The sequence below is a fragment of the Puma concolor genome, chromosome A1 (genome assembly GCF_028749965.1).
Source record: "Puma concolor isolate L17-30 chromosome A1, mPumCon1.1.hap2, whole genome shotgun sequence".
Taxonomy (NCBI): Eukaryota; Metazoa; Chordata; class Mammalia; order Carnivora; family Felidae; genus Puma; species Puma concolor.
Window position 1 is genome coordinate 125,819,487 of NC_141667.1, and position 14,992 is coordinate 125,834,478.

General features: G+C 46.2%; 1 protein-coding gene across 1 annotated transcript in view; it reads right to left on the minus strand.

Annotated features, from left to right (window-relative positions):
* Nucleotides 1-14,992, minus strand: part of CTNNA1 (catenin alpha 1) — a 311,490-nt gene that overhangs the window by 191,216 nt on the left and 105,282 nt on the right. The window lies entirely within an intron of this gene.

The following is a 14,992-nucleotide window of genomic DNA, read 5'->3' on the forward strand; positions in this document are numbered from 1 at the left end:
TCATCACAGCATCCACACCAAGGCCTTGCTTGTTCTGGGCCACTCTCAGCCTCTGACCCACAGCAGGGGTGCCAGAGCCGGGCCATTCCTGCCCAACATGAGACTCCTCTGATGGGCAACTTTTGTGTGCATGTGGTAAAATATACATAACATGAAATTTTCCAAATTTATCATTTTAGCTATTTTTAAATATACAGATCAGTGGCATTACGTACATTCACATTGTTGTGCAACCATCATTGTCATTCATCTTCAGAACCTTTTCATCTTCCCAAACTGAAACCTCATACCCATTAAACATTAACTCCTCAGGGTGCCTGGGTGCCAGTCGGCTGAGTATCCAACTCTTGATTTTGGCTCAGGTCATGATCTCACCTTCATGAGATCAAGCCCACATCAGACTTAGCACTGGACATGGAGCCTGTTTAAGATTCTCTCTCTCTCCTTTTCTTTCTGCCCCTCTCCTGTACTCTCTCTCTCTTAAAAAAAAAATTGGGGCACCTGGGTGGCTCAGTTGGTCAAGCAGCTGACTTTGGCTCAGGTCATGATCTCACAGTTCATGAGTTCAAGCCCCACATTGGGCTCTGTGCTGACAGCTCAGAGCCTGGAGCCTGCTTCAGATTCTGTGTCTCCCTCTCTCTCTGCCCCTCCCCAGCTTGCTCTCTCTCTCTCTCTCTCTCTCTCAAACAAACAAATAAACATTAAAATTGTTTTTAAAAAATTAACTCCGGGGCGCCTGGGTGGCGCAGTCGGTTAAGCGTCCGACTTCAGCCAGGTCATGATCTCGCGGTCCGTGAGTTCAAGCCCCGCGTCGGGCTCTGGGCTGATAGCTCAGAGCCTGGAGCCTGTTTCCGATTCTGTGTCTCCCTCTCTCTCTGCCCCTCCCCCGTTCATGCTCTGTCTCTCTCTGTCCCAAAAATAAATAAACGTTGAAAAAAAAAATTAAAAAAAAAAATTAACTCCTCAGTTTACATAGTATATTCTTTTCGAAACTTCTTTTGTTATATATATCTCATTATAGAATCACATGCCAGTAAAAAGAAGAAAATTAAATTCACCTGTTATTCAGGGTGCCTGGGTGGCTCAGTCGGTTGTGTCCCACTTTGGGTCAAGTCATGATCTCACTTGGGTCAAGTTCATGAGTTTGAGCCCTGCGTCAGGCTCTGTGCTGACAGCTCAGAGCCTGGAGCCTGCTTCAGATTCAGTATCTCCCTCTCTGTCTGACCCTCCCCTGCTCGTGCTCTGTCTCTCTCTCTCTCTAAAAGAAACAAACATTTAAAAAAATTTTTTTAATAAAAATAAATAAATTCCCCTGTTATTCTACTACCCCAGATCGTTTTCAACTATTGCCATCTTAGTTTCATTATGAGGTAGATCTCTCTAGATGTTTATCTCTGCATATTAGTTTCTCTTTAAAGAAACTGGTTTCTCCCACAGGATGAATTGGATGGAAATAACTTTAAGGAGCTTGGTTTCTATAAAGTGACTCAGTTCAGGAATGCATTCATTCATCCATTCATTTAATACATATTTATTAAACAGCTACTAAATACCAGGCCCTGTCCAGGCACAAGGGGTATAAGACAGACATAGCACTTGACTCCAGAAAGCATACAGGCTAGTGGAACCAGACACATCACCAAGCAATTACAATACACTGCTGTGTGGGTCAGTGTGGGGCCTCCAAGCCCAACCTGGCTTCTTGGAGAAAGGAGTATCTAAGTCAAGACCCGAGGAATGGTAAGAAGTTAACCAGGCAAAAGAGAAGACATTTTAAGAGGCATTATAGGACTAGAACCTAGGCAAAGGGGGATACCTATAATAGGCTTGATTGTCTAAGGAGCAGCTGACTCTGCCCACAACTGTCAAAAATGATGAAGGAAGGTGTGCATGTGTGTATATGTGTACATGTGGGAGTGCGTGTGTGTGTGTAGCAGCAGCAACTCAGACTGTGCAGGCGATAAGACCTTACCCAGTCGAGGCCTTGGCTGGGTAAAGGCTTTCAAAAAGTAGATACTCAGGAACCTACCAGAGGAGTGAAGCTAACTGATCCCTAGCCTCAGACTAGAAATATTGGCCAACCATTCAGCTGAGGACAGGGATGGCAGTGTCTCCATCTCCGTGGAGTTCATAGGACCAAGGTAAAGCCAGACACAAAGAGGACCCTCGGTTATAACTGGTGCCCATGGATTGGTGTTTCTCAGCCTAAAGCCGCGTTAGGCAAGAGGAAGACACCCTGGATGATGCTACATCATCTCATGACACCTCTTAAGAGTGCAGTTGGTTCAACATGAAGAAAGGAGTCTAGGGTCTTGGAAGTGATGTAGAAAAAATATGAAAGCTTGGCCTTTCCCTGAGTAGATCTCAATTATTAATCAACAACAGCAGCAGCACTGCCCATCACAGAATTTCCATCATAGGTTAGAGATAAGGAGATAGTTAAGTATTGTTTCAAGTATCATTTTGATATTTTTAATAAAAGTTTTATTTATTTTGAGAGAGAGAGAATGTGAGGGTGGGAGGGCCAGAGAGAGAGGGAGAGAGAGAATCCCGAGCAGGCTCTGCACTATCAGCACAGAGCCCATCATAGGGCTCGAACTCATGCACTTTGAGATCATGACCTGAGTCAAAATCAAGAGTCATTTTCCTTTTGATTAACAGCAATTGACATCTTATTTTCTGCATCCTATAATTTTTCTTGGCCACTTTCTATTTTATTTTATTTTATTTTATTTTATTTTATTTTATTTTATTTTATTTTTATTTTATTTTATTTTATTTATTATTTTCCTGAGAGAGAGAGAGAGAGATAGCGTGAGTGAGGGGCAGAGAGAGAGGGCCAAAGAGAGAATCCCACGAGGGGCAGAAAGAGAAGAGAGACAGAGAAGGAGACAGAGTGTGGAGTCCAAATCAGGACCCTAGCTCATCCTACGTGGGGCTCGAACCTCACCAATCATGAGATCATGACCAGAGCCAAAGTTAGATGCTTAACGGACTATGCCACCCAGGCACCCAGCCATGTTCTATTTTAGCATATGAGTATAAATAAAATTATTTAATGAGAAAATAGCAAAAAGGCTCGAAGTGTGCTGACAGGCACCACCATCTCATTAAATGTGAATATCTTTATGAAGTAACTTAGGTTTTTTGGGGGAAAAAAACAGTAGAAAACCACAGTGTGGTATTTTTAGGTATGTAGGTGAGGCAGCACCCACACATGCCACGACATCCCTCTGAACAGTGAAGACAGCTCCTCACTTCTCCCAGGCTGGGAGGGATGGGCTAAGATGACCTGGCAGTACTTCCTTAATGTTATCTTCCTTGAAAGTCAGCAAGCCTTCCACTCCCACATCCAAGTTCAGTGCATGGTGAAGCAGCTGCCAGCAGTGGCCTAGGGAGTCAAGGCCAGTGTCTGTGGTCAATGAAGCCTTGGCACTGAAATGGACAGGAACACCCTCAGTCCTTGTAGCTGGAGCCCTAAGATAGGCAAGCACAAAAAGCAGTACCTACCAGGGGTCTGCATGCCCTGCCCATGGAAGAAATGTCACTACCTCCCTCAGGGACAGGCCTGGGTGGGGGTTGTCACTGGGTGAGTGAACACCCACTGGTCTTCTCAGCCAGTTTGGGAATCAGGGTAAAAATAACACTAGCCGCATCATTTTCCAAAATTAAGGGCGATGCTATAGCAAATGTATGCAGATGTATACAGACACAGATGGGAACAAGTGTATTTAATTGTAAATGAGTCAGAACAGAGCAAATGAGATTTCCCTTATATTTGGGTTCCAAAAATTACAGAGAAAATGTGCCTGAGGCAGAAACAAATCCCAAAAAAAAACACCCAACCCCAAAACACACACACACACACACACACACACACACACACACACACACACACACACACAAATGCGAATAGGTTATTGAGGCAAGAGCCACATGGGAAGGAACCTTTGGCATCCAGAAAGCTGTGGTAGTTTAGGTCTCCTCAGGGTTTGTGAGAAAATGTCCTGGCTCCCGAGAGCTTGATCCCAGAGGCCCTAATGTGGCCACAGTGCTCACAGATGGACACAGGCAGAGAGAGCAGGACCCAGGGTACCTTGGCCTCATCTGGCCCCTAGATGCCACAGAAAATGGGGAAAGGAAGGGAGGCTGTAATGGACTGTCCACAAGAAGGGAGCCAAGGGCTAGCTTTTGGGACTTCAGAGAAATGAACTGAGGCAGAGAAAAAGAGAGAGGGAGAAAAGCCCCCTCTGTGTAGTTCCCTGTGGCCAGAGAGAGAGGAATGACAACAGAATACTTCTTGTCAGAGAAAGCACCATTTCTTCTCAACAGCCTTAAGGAAGGTACCTGGTACAGTGCCAGGCTCTTGGTAGATGGCCAGTAAATACTAGAAGGAAAGGAAAGAGAAGGGATGGAAGGAAGGGAAAATATATCATCTTGCAAGTTCCTTCCATTCTGTGGACTGGAGTGGAAAACTGCAGAAGCAAAAGGGCAGATTGCCCAAGTAAAAAGGACATACTTCGAAAGACAGGAGTGTACCTACCCTCAGAGCCCAGAGGAATGTGGGGGAAGGGCAGGAAAGTGAGACACACCAATCCTGCCAGACCTCCTACCCCTGTAAGCTCATCCCCTCCACAGGCAGCAGTCTGAAAGTCATACCTACCCCCCTGTGCCTGAACGATTGTAATCTGCTCCTCAGAGAACAGAAAAACATCGGTTCCACCACAGCAGGTGAGCCATCCCCAGGGCAGCAACCTGACACGCAAATCAGGAAGCTTTGTGCACCTGAGCAGCTTCAGCACTCAGCAGGAATCTAATAAAAGTCTGCAAGTAGATGAATGTGTGAATGAATGCATGCATGAATGAATGAACACAACAAAGACTTTACCCACCCCAAACCGGCCTCACCCCGGTTTGAGCCATCACCTCACCCTCCCGGGCTTGTTGCCTCAGCTCTCAACAATTCTCCACCTCCCAGCCCCAGGAGTAGCAAACCCAGCCTTTTTCCTCACTCCAGCTCTCCTGGCAGGAGGATTCCAGGAAGGCAACAAGCAGAGTCTCCTCTGGGGAAAAGGGCAAAGGGAGATTTCATCCCAGCCACCCCCACATTCTTTGTCCATCACATTTGCAGTCTTTGCCTGATCTCCCCCAGAAAGCCCAGAGGTCTGGGTTGGCCTAGCTGACATTTGACCCAAGCCCCTCCTCCCCCGCTCCTCAGGGTCCACTCTCACCCTTGCCCCACCCCGGGATTTCAGCTTTGAAGAAAGCCCATACTGTGTGCCCGGTGGTCTGCAGGTCAGCTCCAGGGAGGGATCCTTGTGCTCGGAGTACCACACAGCCCAGGAGAGCCTATGCCTCAGTTCTGCAGGTCCTCTGAGGCACCCCTCCCGGGACCCACCCTGCTAGTTGCCAGTGGATACAGACAGACACGAGAGAGGAAAACAAAGAAATGCCGCACAGCTGTGAGCAGCCCAGCATCGCCAATGCAGCTCCAGTCTACCACATGTCAGCCTGCTGGAACTTAAAAAGAAGCCAAGGAGAGTTGAAAAACTAGCTGCAAGCAGAGGCCCATGTATGCTATTCACAGGCTTTATTTCAGCATCAGCTTCTTACAAAAGCTCAGCCCCCAGCTCTGGCCGCTTTCTGTGACCTGCCTCCCCTTGCCCTGCCCTTGCCTCTTCTGTGTCTGACGCTGCATTATGGATTACGTGTGCTACTTTCTAGCCCCTCCATCTTCCTGCCTCTTGTTCTTCTTCCTCCTCCTCTTTCTTCTTCTCCCCCCTTCTCCACCTGTTCCGTTTGCTCAAGGCTTTTCCATTTATGAAGCTCTTTCAGATACATCAGACATAAGATGAGCTCAGTGGCATATACCAAACGAGGCAATTAGAAGGCAGGTTTTGAAAAGATGGAGACAAGAGACAGGGACTCTGTTAGCTAATAACCACCTGAGCTAGACTATAAGAGGGAGAAGCATCTTGTAAGCACTTCATCTTGACACTGGGCTTTGGAAAAGCAGGCCCTGCCTTTCATGTCCTCCAAGTTAGACCTAAAGACTGACATCTATGCTTGTGTTTTGTGAGATGTCTGTCTTGGTTTGGGTTCCTCCAAAACAAACCCTGAAACGGGTTCAAGCACAAATACTCCATTTAGGAGGTGACTCCAGGAAGCACTGGTAGGGAGTGAGAAAGTGAGACAAAGAAGGGAAGGAAGCCATAAGAGGGTGTGCTGTAAGGTGTTAAATTACTACTCGGACAACTGGAGCTCAGAACTGCGGGAACTCTACCGGACAATGTGGGAGGTGCCTCAGGGCGGGCCCTGCTTAGGAATGAGGAAGCTGGGCTACACACACACTTCTGTCATTGGTTGAGAGCTGAGAGCTGCTTCTGGAGGTGACCCATGAACTCCCTGGCACTTCCCATTTATCCTGTGCAGAGGCCAAGTGTTCCCTTGGCCAGAATGAAGCCCTCAGGCAGGGTCCCAGGTGCTGCTGTAAGCAGGCTCTGGTACAGAGATGAACACCGAGAGGACTGGGACAGGGCAACAAAAGCCGCAGGAGCCTTCTAATCAACAGCCCGGACCTTGAGCCAGTTTGGGGTTTCTATCCCTTGAAACTAAACAGCCCCTCCCTTTCCCTCATCACGCCCAGTAGCCAGGCAAGGCAGTGCAAAGTCCCTCACTCTGCCTCCTTTCTCTGGTCCCTGTGGCCTGGAAAGGTCTCTCTTCCCCACCTCAAAATGTCTTTGAATCTCCATCCATTCCTTTTTCCTTTGCTTTGGGCTTGGAATATTTTCCTTCTACTGGAACTCTTGTACACACACACACACACACACACACACACACACACACACACACACCCTGTTTTCTCCAACACTTTGTTCTGTTATTAGTTACCCTTCTTTTTTTTTTTTTTTTAAAGTGAGTCTCCTATACACCTTTTTTTTTTTTTAATTTTTTTTTCAACGTTTTTATTTATTTATGGGACAGAGACAGAGCATGAACGGGGGAGGGGCAGAGAGAGAGGGAGACACAGAATCGGAAACAGGCTCCAGGCTCTGAGCCATCCGCCCAGAGCCTGACGGGGGGCTCGAACTCACGGACCACGAGATCGTGACCTGGCTGAAGTCGGACACTTAACCGACTGCGCCACCCAGGTGCCCCTAGTTACCCTTCTTTAATGCTGGGCAGGAGTTGTGAAGAGTGTTCTAGGCAGCAGAAGCAGCCAGAGCCTGCATACAAACTGGGTCTAAAGGTGCCCGGCCCAGTAGCTTCCCATCACCCATGATACAAAGTCCACATTCCTGAGCCTGGAATTCAATACTTTAATCCAATTTACCATGGTTTTTTTTGTTTTGTTTTTTGTTTTTAGCCTAATCTACTTTGGTCTTTTCCTATGTGTCTCGTTAATCAACAAACATTTATCAAGGTCTTTACTATGTACCAGATGTGCCAGGCACTAGGAGGAGCAATGAATAAGATAGACACAGTTACACAGTCCCTGTCCTCACAGAGTTTACAGCTCATTAGGGGCGGAGAAGACAGAAATGGGGTGGAGATCATAGAAAGGTTGCCCTTCTCTGAACCAAAAAGCCTCAGGGGAAGAACCCAGACCGCTTGCCCTCCTGGGCTCTGGGCCCCCACCCATCTGTATCCAGCCTCCAGTAATCCTTACCTCCTGATACATACAGCTGGCCTAATTCCTTCCAACACTGTGACAGAGTCAGTGTATATGACCAAAATAAAAACAGCAGAAGTGGGGTGCCTTAGTAGAGCATGCAACTCTTGATCTTGGGGTTGTTAGTTCAAGCCCCGCGTCAGGTGTAGAGATTACTTAAAAATAAAAAATAAAATCTAAAAAAAAAAAACCAAAAACCTGCAGACATAACGTAATTGTAATTTCTGAGATTAGGGTATAAAAGACACTGCAGCTTTTTTTTTTAAGCTTATTTATTTATTTTGAGAGAAAGAGAACACACATGTGTGCGCGCAAGCAGGGGAAGGGGCAGAAAGGGGCGTTGGGGGAGTCAGAATCCCAAGTAGGATCTGTGCTGTCGGCGTGGAGCCCGACATGGGGCTCCATCTTAAGAACCATGAGATCGTGACCTGAGCTGAAATCAAAAGTCAGACACTTAACTCACTGAGTCACCCAGGCGCCCCCAGCTTGTGTCTTGGGCTCTCTCTCAGATCATTTGCTCTGAAATTCAGCTGCAATATCACAAATATTTCTGCGGAGAAACTGAGACTTCCAGCAGACAGCTACATGGGTGACTTATCTGAGAAGCAGATCCTCCAGCTCCAGTTGAGCCCCAGGTGATGCAACCTCCTGAGAGAGAACCACCTCGCTAAGCTGCTCCCTGATTTCTGACCCTCAGAAACTGTGTGAGATAATACATCTTTTTAAGCCACTATATTTTGGGGGTAATTTGTTACAGAGCAATAAATAATATACCACGTTTCATGCTTTTACGTTACCCTTGATAACCAGAGCCTTTCTGCTTGTCCCATATGGTTCCCATTGTCTACCTGCTCACCAGCATCACTTGGTAGCCCCAACAGAAAGCAGTACAACCCGATTCCAAAGGTGCTTGCCAAGCCTCAGGGGCACCTGGGTGGCACAGTTTGTTCAGCATCCAACTTTGGCTCAGGTCATGATCTCACATTTCATGGGTCTGAGCCCCACATCAGGCTCTGTGCTGAAAGCTTGGAGCCTGGAGCCTACTTTGGATTCTCTGTCACCCTCTCTCTGACCCTACCCTGCTCATGCTCTGTCTCTCTCCCTCTCAAAAATAAACATTTAAAAAAACTTTAATTAAAAAAAAAAAGCCTCAAAGTTGGCTAGAACACTTCACACTTTTCTTTCCCATAGTAGTTTATTCCCTTAATTTATGCTCCTTTATACAATCTCAGGGGAGAAAGAAGCCTTATGTTCCTCATTCCTTTACATTCATCTCTTCCTTGTGGTCTTGTGAGAATGATTTGGTGTAAGAGGTCTTTCTCTAAGCCCCTCAAAGCTTCTACTCTCTCTGTGAACAAAAGAAGCGAACTTGCAAGAGTAAACGAAACTTGGACCTCAAGAAAGGTTGGAGATGGATTTTATAACTGGAATTTGTGTTCTCTGTGTGGGCTCCAAACGTGGAAGCCCTCCTCTGATTCAGTCTATTTGCCTCATTGGACTGCTCTTTCCAAGATGTAAACACCTCCCTGGATTGTTTCCTTAGAGGGCATGAAGGAAGTACACACTCAAATATAGAATTATCTTAAAGCTGTAGCACAAGGTATGGACACGCTTAGAACTGAATCACATGGCTGGCTTCCCTATCAGCAGAGGGTTCAAGCTCTGGACTTAGTTTTCCCTCTTTTAATTTGCTGTGAGAAGTAGATCTGAAAATACTCAAGGGTCATTAAACCATCTGCCTGGCCCAGGTCATCACCCTAAGATTTGGCAGGGAGGGACCATTTCCCCAGGCTTTGTAATAGTCTAAAAAGGGACATAAGACAGAAAAGACCAAAGCAATTTTAGTTATTTTGGCAATATGGTTGTGATCTTCTCCTTTGGAGTGAGGGCAAATTGTTCTGGAAGGCATAAAGGAGATAGGGAGATACAGGATACTATTTATTGAAGCTCTACTATGTATAGTATTATTATTTCATTAGTAACAGGATCCAAGAGAGAGAGAGAGGTTTTGGTGGTAGGTTTAGAACATGGCTTCAAACTCTTTGATCCCCCATCTCTGAGAGATGGTGTCAACCCTATGTACTCTTCCCTTGAATCTGGCCAGACTGGTGACTTCTTTGACTGCAGAGTATGATAGAAATAGTGCTATGCTTTCACTGCCATATCATCAAAGGCCATGAAGTTCCTGCCCCATTGGCTGGGATACTCATTGTCAGAACCATGAGTCATCATGTAAGAAGTCCCAGAGCCCAGGGGCACTATGCTTGGTGCTGAGAGGAAGCCCAAACCATGTGGAGAGGCCATGAATATATACTAAGGTCAACAGTCCCAAGTGACCCCAGTTTCGGGTCATCCCAGATGAACCCCAGATATCATGCAGCAGAAACAACCCATTCTCATTGTGCCTTGACCCACAAATTAGTGACCCACAGATTCTGTGAGCATGACAAATGGGTTGTTTTTTTATACCACTAAGTTTGGGATTGTTGGATACACAGCAATAGAAAACCATAACAGTATTGTATTCCTGTTGCACAGATGTGGAAACTGAGACTTGGAGAAATTAAGTTTTAAGGCTATTAAGCAGCAGAAGGACAATGTCAACTCAGGTTTCTGACTCTAAAGGCCACTGTTTTTTCAATAGGGACCCAATCAGGGATGGGATATCAGGACTCACTGGATTGTAGAGTTGGGGAGAAATCATATGGTTGTACTTTTTTTTTCCTCAGCTGAATCACACTGCCAATCCTGCATTCACCTTTTCATCCCTGGGCAGATATGCCCACCTACTTCAACAACTGGACACATTTGACAAAGATTCATCTAGCTTCTCTAACTGGTTATTATTATCTGATACTGAGATTGGGAAGCTGGAGCAGGATTCCTGGGTCTGGAAGTCTTATCTCCAGTAGGTTAGGCTTGTATGCTGGTGCCAGATTGACTCACTTTTCAGGCAGATCCTGACCTCCAGGAGATGCTCTGAGCTAGCACCTGTCTGATGACCAGTCAAAAGCCCTTTGAAGACTGGCCTAAAAAAAATGAGGTGGAGGTGAGGCGAGTTTGTCTCCTGTGGAGAGGGGATATGGGATCTGGTCTCTCTTCCCTCTTCCCTGTTTACAGTGGTGCTGAGGGTTTTATTTCATTCGTTTTTAAAGTCTCTGGAGGGTGTCAAGTGCCAGGTGCTATAATAAGTGTGAAATTTAACTACTTTCTCATCATGACAAAAAAAAAAATCCAGGCTCAGAGATTCAAGTGCTGGGAATCTGCTTATAAAAGGCAGGAACCCTATTGTCAACTTTAAATAAATTGCAACTGAAGCGTGATCAGGCTCTGAATTATCACCACAAATCCTCCCAGGAGCGCTCGCTCGCTGTCTCTCTCTCCAGCAAGGGACAGGCAATAAGTCAGTCCAGGAAAGAGGCGAGAAGGAAGCCACAGTCCTGCTACCTCTCATGGCTGGGGGCTTCCAATGACCCATCTTTTCTTCCAGAATGTACCCTTCTTCCTACAGAAATCACCATGCCACTCCGCAGAACTCCAACAGCCTCCCCCTCTCAGCCCTGCCTCCCTGTGCAATAATTTCTGGTGAGTACTGTAGGCCGAGTTTTCTAAAGGTACAGCCCTGGCCATTAACCTTTAAAGAGCAAAATGCCAATAGTGCTGCATCATAGGGAGCACGCTTTCTATTTACAGCTGCTCTTTCAGATCATAAGGCACCAGGCAAGGAGAGAATTTTGCTTTAATAACAAGCAGGTGCTTAGAATTAATGCAGGCGAGAAAAAGCCATGAAGGGATCTGAGCAAGCCATGGAGAATCCAGGTCAAACAGTGGAGACATCAGGCAGCATACCGCAAGAAGATTCTGGGGCCAAAGCTACTAGCAGCAGCTTTGGCTAGTTCTATGGAAAAGGGGAATTAGCATTTACTGGGCTCTTTCAAGATATATATATAATGTATTCCTCATTTCAACTCTATGAGGGCCCCATTTTATGGGTAAACTGAGGCTCTGAAGAAAGTAGTTAATTAACTGAGCTTCACACAGCTAGCCTGAGAGGAACCTGGGATTCAAACCCAGATTTTTTTGCCCTGGATCCTTTATTTCACCTGCTGGAGGGAGGTATTTATTATCTTTGTCTTGGCACAGATATCTGAGTATGTAATACCCATTCTCCTCAAAATGAAAAAAGATTAAAAGCTGTTCTTTACCAATGTTTATTGAATTACCTGAATGAAAGTATCTGTTTATTTATGTATGTATTTTAGAGAGAGAGAGACAGACAGACAGAGAGAGAGAGAGAGAGAGAGAGAGAGAGAATCTTAAGCAGGCTCAAGGCTCAGCACGGGGCTCGTTCCCATGACTCTGGGATCATGACCGGTGCTGAAATCAAGACTGGGATGCTCAACAGACTGAGCCACCCAGGCGTCCCTGAGAGGATCCTTTACACCCCTTGATAAGGTCCCAGAAGATACTCTGAAGTTGACTATTGGACTCAGAATGTGGAATCTATGTTGTAGAAGCACTCACCATTCCCAACCCCACCTCCTAATCTTTCTAGTCTCCCTCATATCCAAGTCCAAACACCAGCCCGTCCACAATGCTTCTCAAGTAACTACATTTCTTTCTCTTCCTCAAACTCACTTACAGATGACTGCAAATACTCATCTCTTGAGGGTGGTAGAACACTGAAGCCCAGCCATTCTGCCCATCCCCACAGAGCTCAGTGTCTCAGACAGGATCAGGGAGGTTCTTCCACATGTCAGCCACATAGGCCACCCATGACAGACACATCTATAATCCCAGCCCACTGGTCCCTTTGGATCAGGAAGTACTGCTATGTGGAGGCCAGACTTTGAGGTAGGGGGCTGTTGGGGGTCCAGCCTCTCTAGTGCACTCCCTCAGGAGTACAGCCAACAAGCGGGATTCAGGTCTACACGGTTCAGACGATCCCTGACTCTAGATTTCTTGCCAATCTGGCTGCCCTCCAGGACACCCTCCTGTCTCCCACCCACTCCAGGATAGTCCCATTAGTGAGACCGGGCTTGGGGGGAAAAAAACAACACAACCCAACATGGAAACTTGCTGTTCATCAGAGTAAAAATGGAAATTTCTCATTTGCTCTGGTTCCACTTCATCCACAGGAAATAGTAGGTGACCACGTAACAAATGCCCCCATCTGAACCAATCCACATAGAAATTACAAAACACACTCAAATGGCACACACAGAGCATGTGGGGAGCCATCCACACCTACTGTCACAACAGTCTGTCAAATTTCAGAGAACCCTTGCTCCACCACTTCACAACCAGTCCCAAGCTGCAACTTTCCCAACATCCACTTCCACAGGCCGACTTCACTTTTTCGCATCAAAGTGCCATATCTACCATAGTATTTATGTTTTTCTTAACCACTTAACACCCATAAAGCTGTGCTACCATTTTTATTAAGTTCCTATCTTTTTTTAATGTGTCACTGGTGGACTTGTCACTGTTGTGCCCCCAACCCCTTTTTTCCCATAAGCCCTAAGGGATTTTGCACAACTCCACATCACCTTGTAACAGAACTGACCATACTTGTGTACATCTTTCCTTTTCCTCATCCTCCAACGATCAAGAAAGAAAACACCTGCAGGACAGGGAGTGTTTTTTTATTACTATTTTATTTATTTTTTATTCCTATTGTAATCCTCCAAGCCAACCCCCTCAAGAAAGCACATGTAATAGACGCTCATGAAATGTGTGTTGCTCACTTAAAAAGTGTGTGTGGGCGGGGAGGGAACCTGGGTGGCTCAGTTGGTTAAGCGTCTGATTCTTGATTTTAGCTCAGGTCACGATCGTGAGATCATGTTTATGGGATGCAGCCTCTCGTGGGGCTCTGTGCTGACAGCTTGGAGCCTGCTTGGGATTCTCTCTCTCTTCTCTCTGCCCCTCCCCAGCTCACAGTCCCTGTCTCTCTCTCTCTCTCTCTCAAAATAAATAAACTTAAAAAAAAAAAAAGTGTTGCTCAATTTATTCTTCCCTAGCCTCTTTCAGGAGATCCTCCATTAGCATTCTATCAAACTGAGCTTAGAACGAGGGTGGCCAAAAGGAACTCCAAAGAAACGCCCAGAGGTCTTCATCAGCAGCATTACCCTCCCAGAGTTTCCAGTAGTCCCACTACAGGGGATCATTAACTTTCATCTAAGCAAAGGCGAGCCAACCTCCCTTCACGAAAGCCTCCAACAGTGGAAAGTCCCCTCCCCCTGCCACCCACAGTACAGGAAGGGCAGGCACGGGGCCCTGGAAGTTGTGCGGGCAGGCAGCCCCCTGCGGGGACCCTGTAGCACCCAATGGATACTGCGGCTCGAGCAGCAAGGAGGCCCCATGTAATATATATTAACATCACAAAATTTAATGGACCAGAAAGGGAAAAAATTAACATAAATTACCTTCGGCTGAAATCCTGCCTTCCTTGGCAGCTCAAGAAAAAGTTCAATGCTGTGCCAGAGGAAAATCAGGCCTTGGGAAGCAGAAGCCTTAATAGGCTGAAATATCACCTCCGACCCTCCCTTGGAAACAATAACTTCCCAATCATCTGGGCCTAGTAACAAATTATGTCAGCCAAGTGGCACAAAGAAGCTGCTTTTACTTATGCTGTGTTTTGGCTAGTGCTTTGTGCAGTGTGGGCTTTATGTAGCTTCTACTGGGTGTGCAGTGCTTTCCTTAGGGAGATGGTAACTTCTTCCTGCCTAGGTGAACACTGGGGCTGGGCCTCTTTAAGTCTTGGTAATAAGAGAGCCATGTTTAGTAGAAAGGACTCTTTGGATATAAAAGATACATCTCCCTGCCAATCCCCACACCCCTCTGCCCACCTCATGCAGTGAGGCTAGCAAGACAGGTGAATTTCTCCCTTATGAAATCTTGAGTTTCCGGGCAAGGGGCTGAGGGAAAGAGGGAGGACATGTGAGAAAGTGTTGATGGAAAGTGGGTGTACACAAAAAGACAGGAGGCTAGCATTAGAGAAGAAGGGTTAGGCAGTGGTTGAGAGATATCTAGTGGCAGGAATAACCAGGGACTTTAAATAACAATGATGCCAAAGACACGTTTGTAAGTTGATGGCTGTGTGGTATGTGGCCCCTTTTGTTTTGCTCAAGCTTTTAGTAGGATTACCACACTTAGTCTTTAATTAGGGATACTTTGGAGAGTGGAGAGATATTGGCAGCATGAGAGGAGAAAGGGATGGGGTGCAGAGTAGGTCAAGAATTCAGCAGATACAGATAGTAAGAGCAAATACACTTTCAGCACTTGTGGTGTGGCAGATATAGTTCTTTTTTTTAAGGTTTA